Consider the following 15937-nt stretch of genomic DNA (forward strand, 5'->3'; position numbering starts at 1 on the left):
CTGAGAGAGCAAATGAGACAACAGAACATAAAGGCATATAGGTGTGGGTAGAGAGGAAGTAGCTCACTTTGGAAGTTGCAGAGTTGGTGAGGTGAGGTTACCTGTGGCTTTTCCTATTCCTCTGATCTCTCTCAGGCTTTAACCCTAAATTCTGGCATCAAGTTTTTATTAATCAGACTGTTTAGCAATTGGTCTGCAATTGGTGCTCCAACAATTGTGGCAAGAATTCCATAAAAAGTTGCTGTGGCCTCACAGGCCCTCTGGCTCAGGCCTGTGCTGCACTGCTCAGGCTGGAGCTGCACACAGCTGGATCTTCATCGCACCTGGACCAGAGCAGTCTTCTTGGCTTTCTCTTCTCCTGTTGGGTGGTCAAAGTCAATACCTTTCTAAAAGAAAAAGGGACATAGGATGTAGATATGATAGGAAAAATGGTAGATTGTTGAACCTACGTTTGAAGAGCAACAACTTGCTTGAAATATTTTACATTGCTAGGTACTTTAGTTTATTGACAAATTTAAAGTTAATTTTGTTATCCTGTGTGTATATTTCTACTCTCATTGAAGTTATTTAAGGTATTATACTTATACAACTCATTTAAATTGTAATGGATAATTAAATACAGCTTAACAATTAGTCTTCTATAACAGTCAAACTTATAGTCATGTGTTCTAGGTTTACAGAGATATATTTCATATAGATATGTAATCTTCAAACACTTCAAAGACCTACAGAATATGACATTTAAAATATTTTTAAAATTTAGACTTTCTGGACAAGGAGACATGTCTACACCTGGCAGCACCAATTTACTCGAAGGAGGATGCACAATGAATACACTCTATATGGATTTTATCTTCTTCATGGCAAAAATAGCCATTTGGGCAAGAAACTGTTCTTGTCTGGACTGCTTGATTGACTGGACATGCTGGACCCATAGGAAGGTGACCACTGATCTTTGTTTGGCAAAATTGTTTTTCAGGTTCCTGCTTCCCAGAGGAAACTGCCAGATGTTCTCCAGGACACAGAGAGAAGTGACTGAGAGACTCTAAGCCTGTGGGCTGAAGACAGATGTCCCAATTTTACAGAAAAATTTGGATGGCTATCCAGGCTGCCAATCTGTCTGTCTACTCTCATGTGACTCCCAAAGTTTACTTGCATCTTTCCTTTGTTTCTCAGCTAATATTGTATCCTTCTGAGCACTTTGATGGAGTTGAAAACTAGATAGTTATAATTTCCTTAGTTATGATGAAAGCTAAGTTGGATATGAAACCATAGACTCAAAAATATAGGATAGATAGGATATCTTCTTTTTTTGATTAAAAACTTCTATTTTCTTTAAAAATTATTAATATTAATTTTTTTATGCCGAATGCCATTTATTAAAGGAGGGAAGAGGTCTTAAATATAGGCTTACAGCACAATGGGAGTACTCCAGAGAGCAAAAGTTTGCTACTGATGTTTTACAATCTTGAATCTAAGGTGTTAATACCCATTATGCAGGATACACAGACAAGGACCTTCCCTTAAGCATTCAGGACTGGGGAACCTGGCAGGGAAGTAGCATAGGTAGGATATCAAGGTCAAGGTCAGCAAGACAGGAAACATTAACCCAAAATGGGGGCCAGGGCCCTACAGGTCCCCCTTTTACTAAAAAATGAGCTTCTGACTTAGGTTGTGTGGGACATCAGCAGGTCACCTTACCTGTAATGGAGACACCTGCCCAGGTCACACAGGCACTCTGTCTGAGGTTTGTGAGCGCCCCCCAGGAATTACCCGTCTCTGAATACTCGTTATCATACAGGCTCTACCGTGTGTGAGCTGCAGAGTTAACTGCTGCCAAAGATCTTAAAGTGGCACTGGGCTTGCCATCTGTTTGTTTGACACAGAAAAGACCAACAGAAGCCCTAACCCACCCAAGGCCAGTAGGCTAAAGGCAACTGAGCCATTCCCTTCCTTAACGAGCCTTACTGCAAATTGAAGTCCTTGTAAGATGGCATCCCAAAAGCAAATGGAACTTGAGTTTATAAATTTATAATTTTCAAAGCCAATCAAAATGTATATAACTATTGAATTAAATTTATCATGTCCAATAGAATGAAAGATTAACTAACGGTGGAACCTACTTTTGCTGCCAGGGTCTCCACTGTGCTAGGTGTAGTAATCAATTATGAAATGGTAATCCCAGAAACAGTAGCAGTGTTGGCCACCACTGCTATTACAGCAACAACGGCAGCAGTAATGTTAAATTCTCTTCTGGAGTGTGTGGGCATCCACTGGCATAGATAAAACTCCAGGAACACGAACCACCAAGGCCCATTTTTCTTGATCCCAGCACAACTTAAGCTGGCAGCTCTGCAAAAGAACAACTAAGAACCATAAAGAAAGGACAGGCAGCTCACAAGGAGCAATAACTAATGGTCTCATAATGGCTACATTCAGGCTCATAAATTTTAAGGTATCTTCAAAGGGGGCTGAATGAATTTCAGGAGGCCAATAAATATTGCACAGAGCCACTCCTGAAAAGTAGGCACTACACCAGCTTGAAGAGTATTGTGAAAATGAAAAAGCTTAGCTGGCATGCTACTGTTAAGAAATGGAGGTCAGTGACCTAAAGGGTTATCCTTAATCTCCAAGGTGTCTGGGTGACACATTCTCAAACATACTTGAAAAAGCAGTTACCATACATTACCTTCTGGAGAATCCAACCGCATGGCTACAGTTCCTAGGCTTTCATTAATGTTTGTTAAAGCTGGCCATATTGGTTTCTCAATCCCCATTGGCATCAGAAGGAGAGAGATTTTCACGAAGGCCCAATAGGACTCTGCCATATTGGGCTTCAACAGCAGCCACAGGATGCACACAGCGCTCAGGAATCCAAAGAGGAACCTCATTGTCCTTAGGAAAGACATAAACAGGTTGGGGATTTAGGTCAGTGGTAGAGCACTTGCCTAGCAAGTGCAAGGACCTGGGTTCGATCTAAAAAAAAGATATCCTCTTTAATTTTGCCAAATACAAATAGACTAAATATTATAACTGTAATTCTTGCTTGATAACTGTTTTGTAATACACAATTTTACTATGTTAATATTAAAACCTTGCTTTTTGAAAGAAAGAAAAGGGGAAGTGCTGAAGATGTCTTTCTGTTGGCTGTGAATGTGTTGCTCTTATTGATCAATAAATAAAATGCTGATTTTTTTCAGTTGCCAGGCAGGAAGTATAGTATAGACAGGATAGACAGAGAGGAGAATGCTGGGAAGTGAAAGACTGAATGAGGGGACTCTGCTAGCTGCTGCAGCCATGAGTGTCAATTTTTAAAAGACTGGTAAGCCATAAGCCATGTGTCAACTTACAGATTAATAGAAATGGGTTAATTTAAGATATAAGAACTAGATAAAAAGAAGCTTGCCATGACCATACAGTTTATAAGTACTGTAAGTCTCTGTGTGTTTACTGGGTTCTGAGCAGCTGAGGCCGCGAGTGGGACTGGAAAGAACTTCAGCTACAATGCTGTCTAGAATCCCATCTTGGACTGCCACCACACTAAGTAACTACCTTGAAATTCCCTCAGAGTTCTACTGTTTTTGCAGCCAACAGACTTAGTAAGTCAATGAAGATATCTTAAAGGGAAAAATAGTTAAAAGAGAATTTTTTCTTCCACTTTAAAAATGGGAAACATTTGTACAATGGTAGGAATTTAGTCTCTGTTTGATAACACATTAGACAGTCTGAAAATGCAACAGTTAAATGAGAGACTAATTGCCAGGCAGTGGTGGCGCACGCCTTTTATCCCAGCCCTCGAGAGGCAGAGCCAGGCAGATCTCTGTGAGTTCAAGGCCAGCCTAGGCTACCAAGTGAGTTCCAGGAAAGGCGCAAAGCTACACAGAGAAACCCTGTCTCGAAAAACCAAAAAAAAAAAAGAGAGAGAGAGACTAATTAATGTTTATGGGATATATGTAACAACAATTATGAATATTATTTATTTGCCCATTTTTATTCTAACATTAAAAAGGTTGGTCAATTAGACTGACAAGTTAAAAGCTTTAGAAAAACCTCTTAAAATGAATTATATTGAAATTCAGACCCAGACAGAAGATTTAAGGAGATTTAGAGAAGTTATAGTATCATATGGCATGCATTCTCCATTTGTAAAGCAGATGTTAAAATAATCAAGTGTTCAAATGTTTATTGAAAATATTAGAATGTGATAATAATTTAAATAGCCCAAGAGTCTTCATGATGCTATTCTTAAGGTTGCTTTCTTCTGCTTCTTCCATCTTGTGATGTTCAGGTCTTGCTGGTGGAGGTGGGCTAGGTTCTGGTGATGATGTATTGCTCTTTATGTTGTTGTATGTACTTCTGCCTTGACGTCTGGCCATCTCCTCGTCTAATAGGTGTAAGAGGTGCCTGTGTCTGAGAGAGTTACTGTTGGTCCACAAGTAAACACACAGAAGCTTATATTAATTATAACTGCTTGGTCATCAGCTCAGGCTTATTACTGACTAGCTCTTACATTTAATTTAACCCATAATTCTTACATATGTTTACCCATGTGGCTTGGTACCTTTTCTCAGTAATGCTTTGTCACCTTTCTTCCTCTGTGTCTGGCTGGCAACTCCTGACTCAGCTTTCCTCTTGCTAGAATTCTCCTTATCTGCTTATCCTGCCTATACTTCCTGCCTGGATATTGGCCATTCAGCATTTTATTTATTAACCAACCAGAGAAACACACATTCACAGCATCAACTAAAGCTAAGAAAGAATTGCCTTGGTGGAAAAGAAAGGACAAGAAGGACATGTGGGTCATGTGGATCCAAAGCTTGATAGCATTTTGGTTAATCTACACTCTAAGCATTCTCCTACAGGAATTTTAATGCAGAGGGAAGATGTTATATTAGAATATATATTTCTACCAAATAAACAGTAAAAAATGGAAAACTTACATGGAAAATATCTCTGACTTGATTTTAAGAGGAAAATTGAAATTTTGTCAATTTAACAGAAATAGACGCAGCAGAAATTGTAGTACCTTTAACTAAGGATGACATTGACAAATTATGGGCAGAAAGTGAACCTTGGCAAAGAGCTTGCAGTAATTTTTTGAGAGAGATTAACAGCAAATATCCCAAAAGTGATCGAATTCAACTTATAAAGAGAGATGATTGGATTCTGCCTCATATTGTTCGGTAAACACCCATATCTGGAACCCATGCATTTTGTACAGATGCAAACAAACAAGAAAGGCAGGTTTCAAGTCAGAAAATTAAAATAAAGTGGTTCAAAGTTTTTATAATTTGGTTGAAACATCAGAATTGTATGCTATTCTGATGGCATTAATAGATATTTTGGAACCTCTCAACATAGTTATTGACTCTCAGTATATGGAAAGAGTGGTCTTACATATTGAGACTGCAGACGTTATCCCTGATGAGTCAGAATTGACATTGCTATTTATTCAGTTATAAGTTAATATAATCAGGAATAGGAAGCATCCCTTATATATAACTTACATCTGATCCCATATTGGTCTGCCAGGCCTTCTATTATAAGATAATGACAAGATTGATAAACTATTGATAGAAAATGTGCTGGAGGCCTCAGAATTTCATAAAAAACATCATGTCAATAGTAATTGTTTTAAAAACAAATTTTTCATACCCTGGCAACAAACCAAGGAAATTATAAGGTAATGTCCTACTTGTTCTTTTTACAATCAGTCTCCACTACTATCAGGATGTAACACAAAGTGTACTCAGAGGATTGAAATTTAGCATATGGATGGGTTTCACTTTGCAGAATTTAGAAAATTAAAATATGTATGCCACACCATTGATACTTATTCAGGATTTCATTGGGCAACTGCTCAGAGTTCTGAAAAAGCTGATTCTCTAATTTGCTAATACATTTGCTGGCAGTTATGGCTGTCATGGGTATACCTGCACAAATTAAAACTGACTATGCTCCAGCATATGTCTCAGGTAAAATTAAGCAGTTTTTTGCTCCTTACAATATAAAGAACATTACAGGTATATTACATAATCCTACAGGCCAAGCAGTCATAGAAAGCTCAAACTGAACTCTAAAGGATATGCTAAATAAACAGAAAGGGGTAATAAAAAACCCCAGAGATGGATTACATAATGCTTTATTAACTTTGAATTTTCTAAATGCTAATGAGAAAGGAATAACAGCTGCAGAGAGACATTGGATAACAGGAAAACTACCAAATTAAATCAGCCTATATACTTTAAAGATGTGCTGACCTCAGAATGAAAACCAGGATATTATGTTGGAAACAAGGTTTTACTTTTGTTTCTATAGGAGAAGAAAAGCTATGGATACCATCAAAATTGATGCAGGTTTGATTTGAACAAGAGAGACCTCTTGATTATAGGAGGTGATAGTTGATCAACCAGCATGACAATCAAATTTAAATTAACTTATACCACTAACAAACGCTTTTCATTTAATCAGATAAAATTTGTCAAAAGGGAACCTCCCTAAAGTTATATTTGGGGAAGGGATTTTGTTTTTGTCTTTCAGAAGAATGAAGGCTAGGGAATCTGAAGAACACTGGACAAATGAGACATCTGAAGAAAAAGGACAAATCATCCAGAATAAATGTCCCAAAAATGAGTAAACTGGCCTATTGGTATATCACATATCAAACAGAATAAAATTTCATGTCTTCCTATATGTTTGTTTCTGCTCTTCTCTACAGTCACATAACACAAATGGTCTTTATGTAATCCCAGCTCAATTAAAAATTGAAGCTGGCTTTGGAGTTAGAGAATGGCTCTCTCTTTCTCTAAACCCAAGCATGCTTGTTAAAAGGAAAATACAAAATCTCTTTGTTATGTCTGAAGATCCATCTGACATTGGTCAGAAGAAAACCAAAAATAAGGAACTATTCTATTGCCACTAATCTCATAATTCTTTGATTTTATTTTGCTTCTTTAAAACTTTTCCTAAGGTGTGAATTTTATATCAAAATTCATAACATTTATATGTATATATATGTATTTTTAACTTTCATCATGATGATTAACTTAATGGTTCTATAGAGTACTAACTAATTTTAGAAAAAAAGGCTTTATTTAGCTGCCTATACATATTTTTGTGTTGGAGTCTCTATCAGTTTTCTGCAGGGAATCATGACCACACATAACAGCAAATTTGAAGTCTCCAGAAAGATGATGGGGCCCCACAACGATGATTACACACGGAGAATAATAATACCACTAAGCTGACAAACATTACCCAAAGATCAGCTTTAGACTACAAACTGCTCAGGACAATTTCAAGATGGCTAGCTGTCATGATCCAGCCTCACAGACTACTCGAGCAAGGACCTGAGAAAAGCCCTACACTTTTGTATGATGTAGAAACTGGATAATAAGTGATATAGCTACTTCTTCCAGGACTTGACCATTAATCCAATATTTTTCTTTTCAGGATCTGCTAGAGATGCCTAAAACCCCAAACAGCACAAAGTAATTTAAGAACACAACACCTACATTTCCAAGAGGTGGGTGGGTGGTTTTTGGTCTTTCAATGTGTTTTGGATAATTGTCATTGCTTAGGATGATTGATTACAAGTTGTTATTATTAATGATCAGGAAAAAGCCTAAACAAAGGAGATCAGATTTAAGGTTCTTGTTTGAAAAAAAGAAAAAGGAGGATATAGATAAGAGGTAGATTATTCAATCTACTCTGAAAAAAAGATATAGACATGATAGACTAAAGGATAGATTATAGAATCTACTCTCAAAAGAAAAAAGAGGATACAGATATGATATAGATAAAAAGGTAGATTATTAAATCTACTTTTAAAAGGCAACAACTAGTTTTTAATATATTCCCTTGGATTGGATCTTTGTATGTTATATATGTTATGAACAATGCTACAAATTTGAGATTGACTTATATAGATATGATAAGATAAAAAGGAAGATTATTGAATCTACTTTCAGTAAGCAACTAATAGTTTTAAGTATTTTACATTGTGTTGGACTTTTGTATATTGTATACAAATTATGTACATTGATACAAATTTGAGATTGATTTTGTTAGAAATCACTGCATGTATATTTTTAATCTTGTTCAAGGTATTGTACCATGGAAGCAGATATAGAAAAATTCTTGATTCAAAAAAAAAAACCTGAGATAGTTCTCCTTAAAATATCCCCAGTCTAAAAATTCAAAGTTATGTTTTGATTGCAGATACATATGAAGGTAAGCCTTTTTTTAAAATACATATTTGTTAATATGCTTGTCTCTGTTAAAATATGGGATAGTTGGTCATAGTGAGATTCAGTGCAATGGTTTTGCTTATCTACAGTGTCTCCTCCTCTTGACTTTAGAGTAGCAGACCTGGCCATTGCTTCACAGAAAACTCACAAAGCTGTAGCTGTTTATATATTACCTTTATCTATATATGAGACTTCCTTATTCTTCTCTCATATATTACATCTGACTACAATTTTTGACCCCTTTACTCCCTCTGTCTCTTCACTCCATTGCCCCTCTTCCCCACATCTGCTTCCCATCTGTCTCCTCTCAGAAAAGAGCAGGTTTTCCAGGGACATTAATCAAACATGGCGTAACATGTTACAATAAGATCAGGCATATACCATCACATCTGGTCTAGATGAGGCAATTCAGTAGGAGAAAAATGGTCCCACATGTGGGCAAAAGAATCAGTGACAATCCCTGAAACCACTGTTGGAATCCCACAAGAACACCAAGCTACTCTACCATAACATATATGTAGTGATCTGGGTTAGACTCGTACAGGTTCTCTGATCGCTGTGAACCTATGTGAGTTTAGATCAATTGATTCTGTGGGCCATGTTTTCCTGCTGTCGCTGATTCCTTGATTTCTCCTATCCTTCCTCCCCTTCCTCCACAGGACTCCTCAAGTTCCGCCAAATTTTCTGCTTTGGGATTCTGCATATGCTCCCATCACTTGCTGAATGAAGTCTCTCTTGTCTCTTGATGATGATTCTGCTAGGCTCTGGTCCCAGAAAATTCTGGATACAGATCCAACTGTATATTGAAGGTTTTGCACCTGTGTTCATGTCTCAATCCCTCCACTTGAGGCCTTTATCTAGATGCAAAACCAGAAAGATACACCGTGAAAAGAAAATTGTGGATTTATTTTCCTGGTGAACATAGGCAAATAATACAGTAAAACACCTTTTAACATATTTCAATAACACATCAAAAATGTAACTCATCCTTGTCAAGTCAGTTTTAATCTGAACATGCAGGAATGCTTCAACATGCATCAATCAATAAACGTAATTCACAACACAATGATCTCATGATTAGAAATTTCATGATTGTGTCAATAGGTATGGAAATCCAGCATCCATTTATATTGAAAGCCCTGGAGGGATTACAGATTAAGATTGGAACATATCTCAATATAATAAAGGCTATGTATGGCAGACCTATAGTCAAACATCATGTTAATGGAGAAAAGTATTCCTAAAGAGATCACAACCAAGACAATGGTATTAAGAAAACCTTTCTCCATGCCAAGTAACCAAGGGTTGGAATTTCTGGTAGATAAACAAGGCAAGTGAAGGACAAATACAAGTAAATAAGAGAAAGTCAGAATATTCATCTCTGCAGGTTATCTGATTAAATACTTAAGATATTCAGATTTCACGGAACAATTCCTAGAGCTGATAAACAGTTTTATGTAGGCAGAGTTTTCCTGTCCCAACTGCCTGGCTGCAAATAACCACTCAGAGGCTTGTTACTAGCTCTTACATTTAAATTAACCCATTTCTATTAATCTATGTTTTACCACATGGCTTGTGCTTGTGGCTTTACCTGTCCTCTAGTATCTCTTGTTCCCTCTGTGTCTGGCTGGTTTCTCCACAGACATCACCATTCTTCCCTGTCCTTTGTTTGGTTTTTCCATCTAACATTATTTGCCACACCAACTCCAGTGTCGTCCATGTGACATGAACAATTATGTCAATAATAGTGGACGGGAGATACGTGTCCCACGGGACTAAGCTCCCTGGAGGTCCCTGGCAGAGTGCCCTGTGATGCCTCTTTCTTGAAGGAGACGTGCTTCATGGATCATGAGCTCCCTGGGCTATGAGTTCTATATAACTGCTTTTCTGATGATGTTCTAATTAATCTATGAAACATAGCCAAAATTAATGAATGCTTGGATTGTGAACTATGGAGGAAAGGGGAAGCTGGACATGGATCTTAATTAAATATAGCAGAATGAGCTATTTTTTAAGACCCCAAGCCATTAGATAAAGAAAGAATAAAGGTACAGGCACTTCTAGGGAATGAACACTCACCCACTAGGAATCATTTAGGATTCCCAACAAAGTGATTTATGGTAGAAAACGTTATCTCATAGGAGGCAGATGGTGGGCCCCTCTGTTGAGGAAGTTCAACATGAGAGACTTAAGGACTACAGCAGAACCCCTTCCCCTTACAGGCATAAAAGCACAAGAGTCCATATTCCAGCAGGTAAAAAGGTTTTATATTAAAAGAGATATGTGATAAAAGAACTAAAAAAAAGACTTAGAGAGGGTCTGCAGCATCCAAATTGGCTAAGTGGGTCATGAGAACCAGAAAAGTAAAAGTGTATAATAAACTAGATAAGATGAAGGACACAGCTACAACCACAAAAAGTCTACACAAATCTAGGGACTGTAGTAAGTTTAAAAACACAGACTGTTCGTCTGTGGGGAAGGCTTTGCCCTGGAGGAGATGGGAATGGGGGGGGGGGCGTTGGGGGGGAGGTGAGGGGGACGGGAGGGGGGAGAACAAGGGAATCCGTGACTGATATGTAGAACTGAATTGTATTGCAAAATAAATTAAAAAAAAAAAATAAAAAAAAAAAAACACAGACTGTTCTTTGGGTCATAAAGTTCTTGTGGGTGAAGGGATAAGTCTAGCGCCAATTAATAATTGTGTGCTTGCTGTTTTTTTAAAGATGATGTAATTGAATTATTGCCAAGCTCTTGTTGTTCCTTGTATGACTTGATAGTTTTTTTTTCTGTATATAAACTACTGATTTGCAGAAGTAAAATTGCAGCAGATTCAAACCACTTCTGAGTGCATTGTCTGTCTGTCATTCACCGAATCCTTGCCTTCCTGACTACCCAATCCCTGGTTCTCCGACGGTCATGATACCCCCAGTGGGCCAATCCAAGGCAATTATTCTGTCCAGATATTAGCCAATCAGTTTCTTTATTAGACCAGTTACAATGACATACAGTCACACAGCATAAAAGAATATTCCACAGCAGTTTCAGGTAGTGGCAGGTTACAATGATTATATAAAAAGTCAAAAACCTTCCTCTATAACAGTGAATACCACACTGAGTCAGAAACAAAGGGAGAAATCTCATATCCCATAAGTTCAAAAACTACTTTTGAATAAAGTTCCTGAAAGGCATTACAATTATCTACAATGAAGCTCTATAACACTGACATAATAAATTGAAGACAATGGAAGATGGAAGTACCTTCAATCCTGATTGGTGCAAAATATTAATATTGTGAACATGAACATGCTTTCTAAAGGGAACCATGGATCCTGTAGCTCAATAAAAACTGCAGTGCTATTTTTTAATAAAAAAAAACTGTCTTGTAATTGATTTGGAAACACAAAAGTCTCCCAATAGCCTAAGTCATCTTGATCAAAAAGAATCAATATGGGTGAATGAATATCCATGCTCACAATTTATACTGCAGAACCCTAATAAACAAATGATCATAGCAGACAAAGTAGATATAATAAATAAAGAAGTGGACATAGATGAAAGTTGGACTCCTGATTTTTGACAAAGAGGAAAAATACACTCATTTGAGAAAAGACAATATCTTTAACAAGTAGTGCCATGAGACAGACAAATGTAAAGTAACAAACTAGACCCCTATCTCTTACTGTGCACAAAAATCAAATCCAGCTGGATAAAGTGCTTCAACTGAAGACACCTGAAACTTGTATTTCAAATAATATACACATAAGGATATTCTGACTAGGATTCTAGCCATATAGGAAATAAGTTAAAAAACAAGAAAGATATGAAACAATGCAAAATTTAAACAGCTCTGTGTAGAAAGGACAGTTGTGGATGGAGTCCAGTGTTTGTTGCTGCTGATCTTCAGTGGCATCCTGAAGTTTTTGAGAAAAGCTTTGCCAGCTGTACATCTGTCAGAATGTTAATATCAGGACTCTAGAAAGGACACAAGAAGCTACATGACAAGAACATAAGCCATTGGGTATGGAACTGAACAAAAAATTCTCAAAGGACAAGTACAGAGGTAAATAAATACTTTAAAAAGTGTACAACACTCTTACACAGGAAAGAACTGAAAAATAAATCTATGAAACTCCATCTCACTCCTGTCAGTGTGTCTACCCTTGAGGAAACAATAACAACAAAGGATATTAAGAGTGTGGGGGAAGGGAACTTTTATTCACTGTTGGTTTAGTGCTAACAGCAGTGGGATTCAGTTTTTAGTTTGTCCAAAAGATAAAGATAAAACTTCCACATAATTGAGTGAAATGACATCTTCACATGTACGTCATGGACTGTGTATAATTCCCCAGAGAGACTTACACATCCTCATCATTCTTCTCTATTCCCAATAGCTAGGAATTAAAATCAGCCTAGATCTTCATCAGAATGAAAATGGACAATGAAAACATGCCACACATGCACAGTGGAAAGTCATTCAATTATAAAGAAAAATGAACTTTTCACATCTACAGGAAATTACATGGATTTGAAAAAAACTACACTGAATAAATAAAACCAGAAACAGAGAAACAAGTGTCTTGTGTTCTCTCTCATTTGCTGGTCCAAGCTGTGAATGTTGACAAGTGTGTTTATCCAGGAGTACACACAGAGACTAGGAAGGTAGAGGGTAATGAAGTCACATGAGTTTTGAAAGGGGCTTTGGAACACATCTGAATCCTATCTGGCTCACTTCAACATGGTGAGTGGTGGCTGCAACATTTTCAATTCTCCATATATATATCCAAATTGAGGGGGGTCTTATGTGGGTGAATATAAAGGTCTATGTACTGATACCACCCTACTCACCTTCCCCAGGGCCATGGTCCTTCTAGCCAGTAACAGGTGTGACTGCTCTGATGAGTTGCACCTTCTAAGTGGAAGATCGGGAGTGCAGAACATCTGGTGACCAGGTGGTGCCAGCTGAGGACTGCCAGCACTGGTCTTTCTGCAGAATCCTCACTGACTGGGTTCATATGTGTGGCAACTTCTATGATAAGGAAGCTTAACTAGAGGCCATGACCCTCATGCAGACAGTTTAGAACATCTATAAAGTACTATTTGAAGGGATCAGGTAGCTGAGCTTTGAAGATAAAAAGTCAGATTTTCTATGAATGATGGTGATGATCAGTAGAGAAGTGAGGAGATAAAGGCTGCTTAGATATTTAGAGTCAAAACAAGAAATGAAAACAAAGTGGGAGTAGTTATAGCTGCACATTTTATATACATCACCATAATTCAAAGAGTGCCTCCACACACTGAATGTGTGTGGGAATGTGGGCGTCGCATTCTTGAAATTGCTTCCTGCTGGATATGGGCAAAGGTATCTTTATCCTGAAAAGAAAAATTTTAGGTTAATTGTCAAATTCTAGGAAAGATAACTATATCCTTTGTTATCCAGTCTGTGTATAATGCCAAAGTTCAGGGTTTATCTCAAATCCTTTTTCAAGTAGTCTTTGAGACTGGATCATCTCAGTTAGCTCTCTCAAAATTGCTCTGAGCACTTTGTAGTAAAGCTGATCTTTAGATGATGTTTGTCAGCTTAGTGATGTTCTTAATGTCCACGTGGAATTGTTGTCATTGTGGGGCGCCATCTTCTTCCTGGAGACTTCAGTTGATGTTAGGCCTGACTGTGATTTCCTGCAAAAAACTGATAAGAGACTCGAACACAAAGATATATATGCGACTTTTTAGAATTAGTTAGTACTCTATATGACCATTTATATCTTAACAAAGTTTAAAATGTATATATATATATTAATCTTGTAAATTTTGATATAAAATTTATACTTTAAGAAAAGTTTAAAGAATCAGAATAGAATCAAAGAGTTGAGATTAGTATAGAATAGTCCCTTAATTAATTTGGCTTTTCTCCTGTCCCATACCAGAAGATGGCTCTCTTATTCTGGCATAATACAGGGAGTTTGCATTTTCCTTTTAACAACATGCTTGAGTTTAAAGAAGGAGAGAGTCATTTTCCAACTCCAAAGTCATCTTTAAATTTTAATTGAACTGGAACTATTAGAAGACAAATAGTGTTAAATCTTTAAAGAAAAGCAGAAACAAACATTTAGGAAGACATAAAATTTTTTAGATAACATACCCATACGCCATTTCACTCTGTTTTTTAGGACAGACGATTTGTCCCTTTTCTTCAGTTGTCTCATTTGTCCAGTGTTCTTCAAATTCCTTAACCTTCATTCTCCTAAAAGACAAAAACAAAAACCTTTCCCCAAGGTTTTTTGGGGATGTTCCTTTTTGGCAAGTTATTATCTGATTAAATGAAAAGGCATGTGTTACTGGTATATAGTTTAAATTGGATGTTTATGCTAGTTGATGAACTATCACCTCCTCTAATTAAGAGGTTTCTCTTGTTCAAATCGAACCTTTATCAATTTTGATGGTACCCACAGCTTATCTTCTCCTGTAGAAACAAAAGCAAAACCGGACCTGCCGCCAAGCTGAGCCAAGCGGTTTTTAATGGATTCTTGTCACATTGGGCACCAATTGTAGATGTAACCAACCTTCTTATTAAATAAGAAACACAGAACCAATGCAAAGAAGAAAGCCAAGAGGTCAGAGCTAAGAGCTAAAACCTTACCCTTCCTCCTCCGGTGGTCCTACCTCTCCGAATCAGAGCTACCCCTGTGTTAAAGTCTTTATATAGCGTTCCTGTTCTGACTTCTCATTGGTTGTAAACCCAACCACATGACTGCCTCATCACGGCCTGTCTGTATAGACCTCCAGGTTTTCTATGATTGGTACTGAGATTAAAGGCATGTGTATCCAGTACTGGCTGTATCCCTGAACACAGAGACTTATCTAGCTCTGCCTACCAAGTGCTGGGATTACAAGCATATGGCACCACTGCCCTGCTTTCCTATGGCTTGCTAATAGCTCTGACCCCCGGGCAACTTTATTTATTAACACACAAATAATATTTTAATACAAATAAAATATCACCATAGGAGTAGTTATAGCTGCACATTTTATATACACCACCATAATTCAAAGAGTGCCTCTACACATTGACTGCAAATTGGCTGTTCTGGTTGATGTTTGTAGATGGGTTATAACATGAGGTCCTAAGTTAGTATGTATAATCTGGTATAGCAGAAACATGAAGTTTACATAGCATGTAAAGAATTTGGATTTCTTCAGAATATAATCATATACCATAAGAAAGCATGATAAATTGGTGAAATGTCTTAATGGCTTCAGAAACAAAACATTATATTGACGCAAATTTGCTGTATTGAATGTCAAAACAAAAGGTTGAAGAATATTTACATACATGATTTGAATATATGTTTGTGAGCAACCACAGTTGATAGAGTAAATATTTTTTGGAATCTTGTTGTCAAATTAATAATTTATGTGAATGATCCAAGTGGAAGAATTCACAAATTAAGATTTCATCAGCAAATGAAACCAAAACACAAAAACAATAATGAATGCAAGAGGAGGACTCAACATGCCGCTGGTATTTCAATGTGACAAAAAGATGGATACAGAATTAATGTAGTCTAATATGATCACCTAAAGAAATAACAGCCTATGGGATCAAATACCAAATTATAACTTCATATGTGAGTGTTCAGATAGTGAAGAATAATCATGCTTCAAAACTCTTTAATTTAAAAACAGGGTAG

Source organism: Peromyscus californicus, unplaced genomic scaffold (assembly GCF_007827085.1).
Source record: "Peromyscus californicus insignis strain IS unplaced genomic scaffold, ASM782708v3 Scaffold_4__1_contigs__length_199733344, whole genome shotgun sequence".
NCBI classification, from domain to species: Eukaryota; Metazoa; Chordata; class Mammalia; order Rodentia; family Cricetidae; genus Peromyscus; species Peromyscus californicus.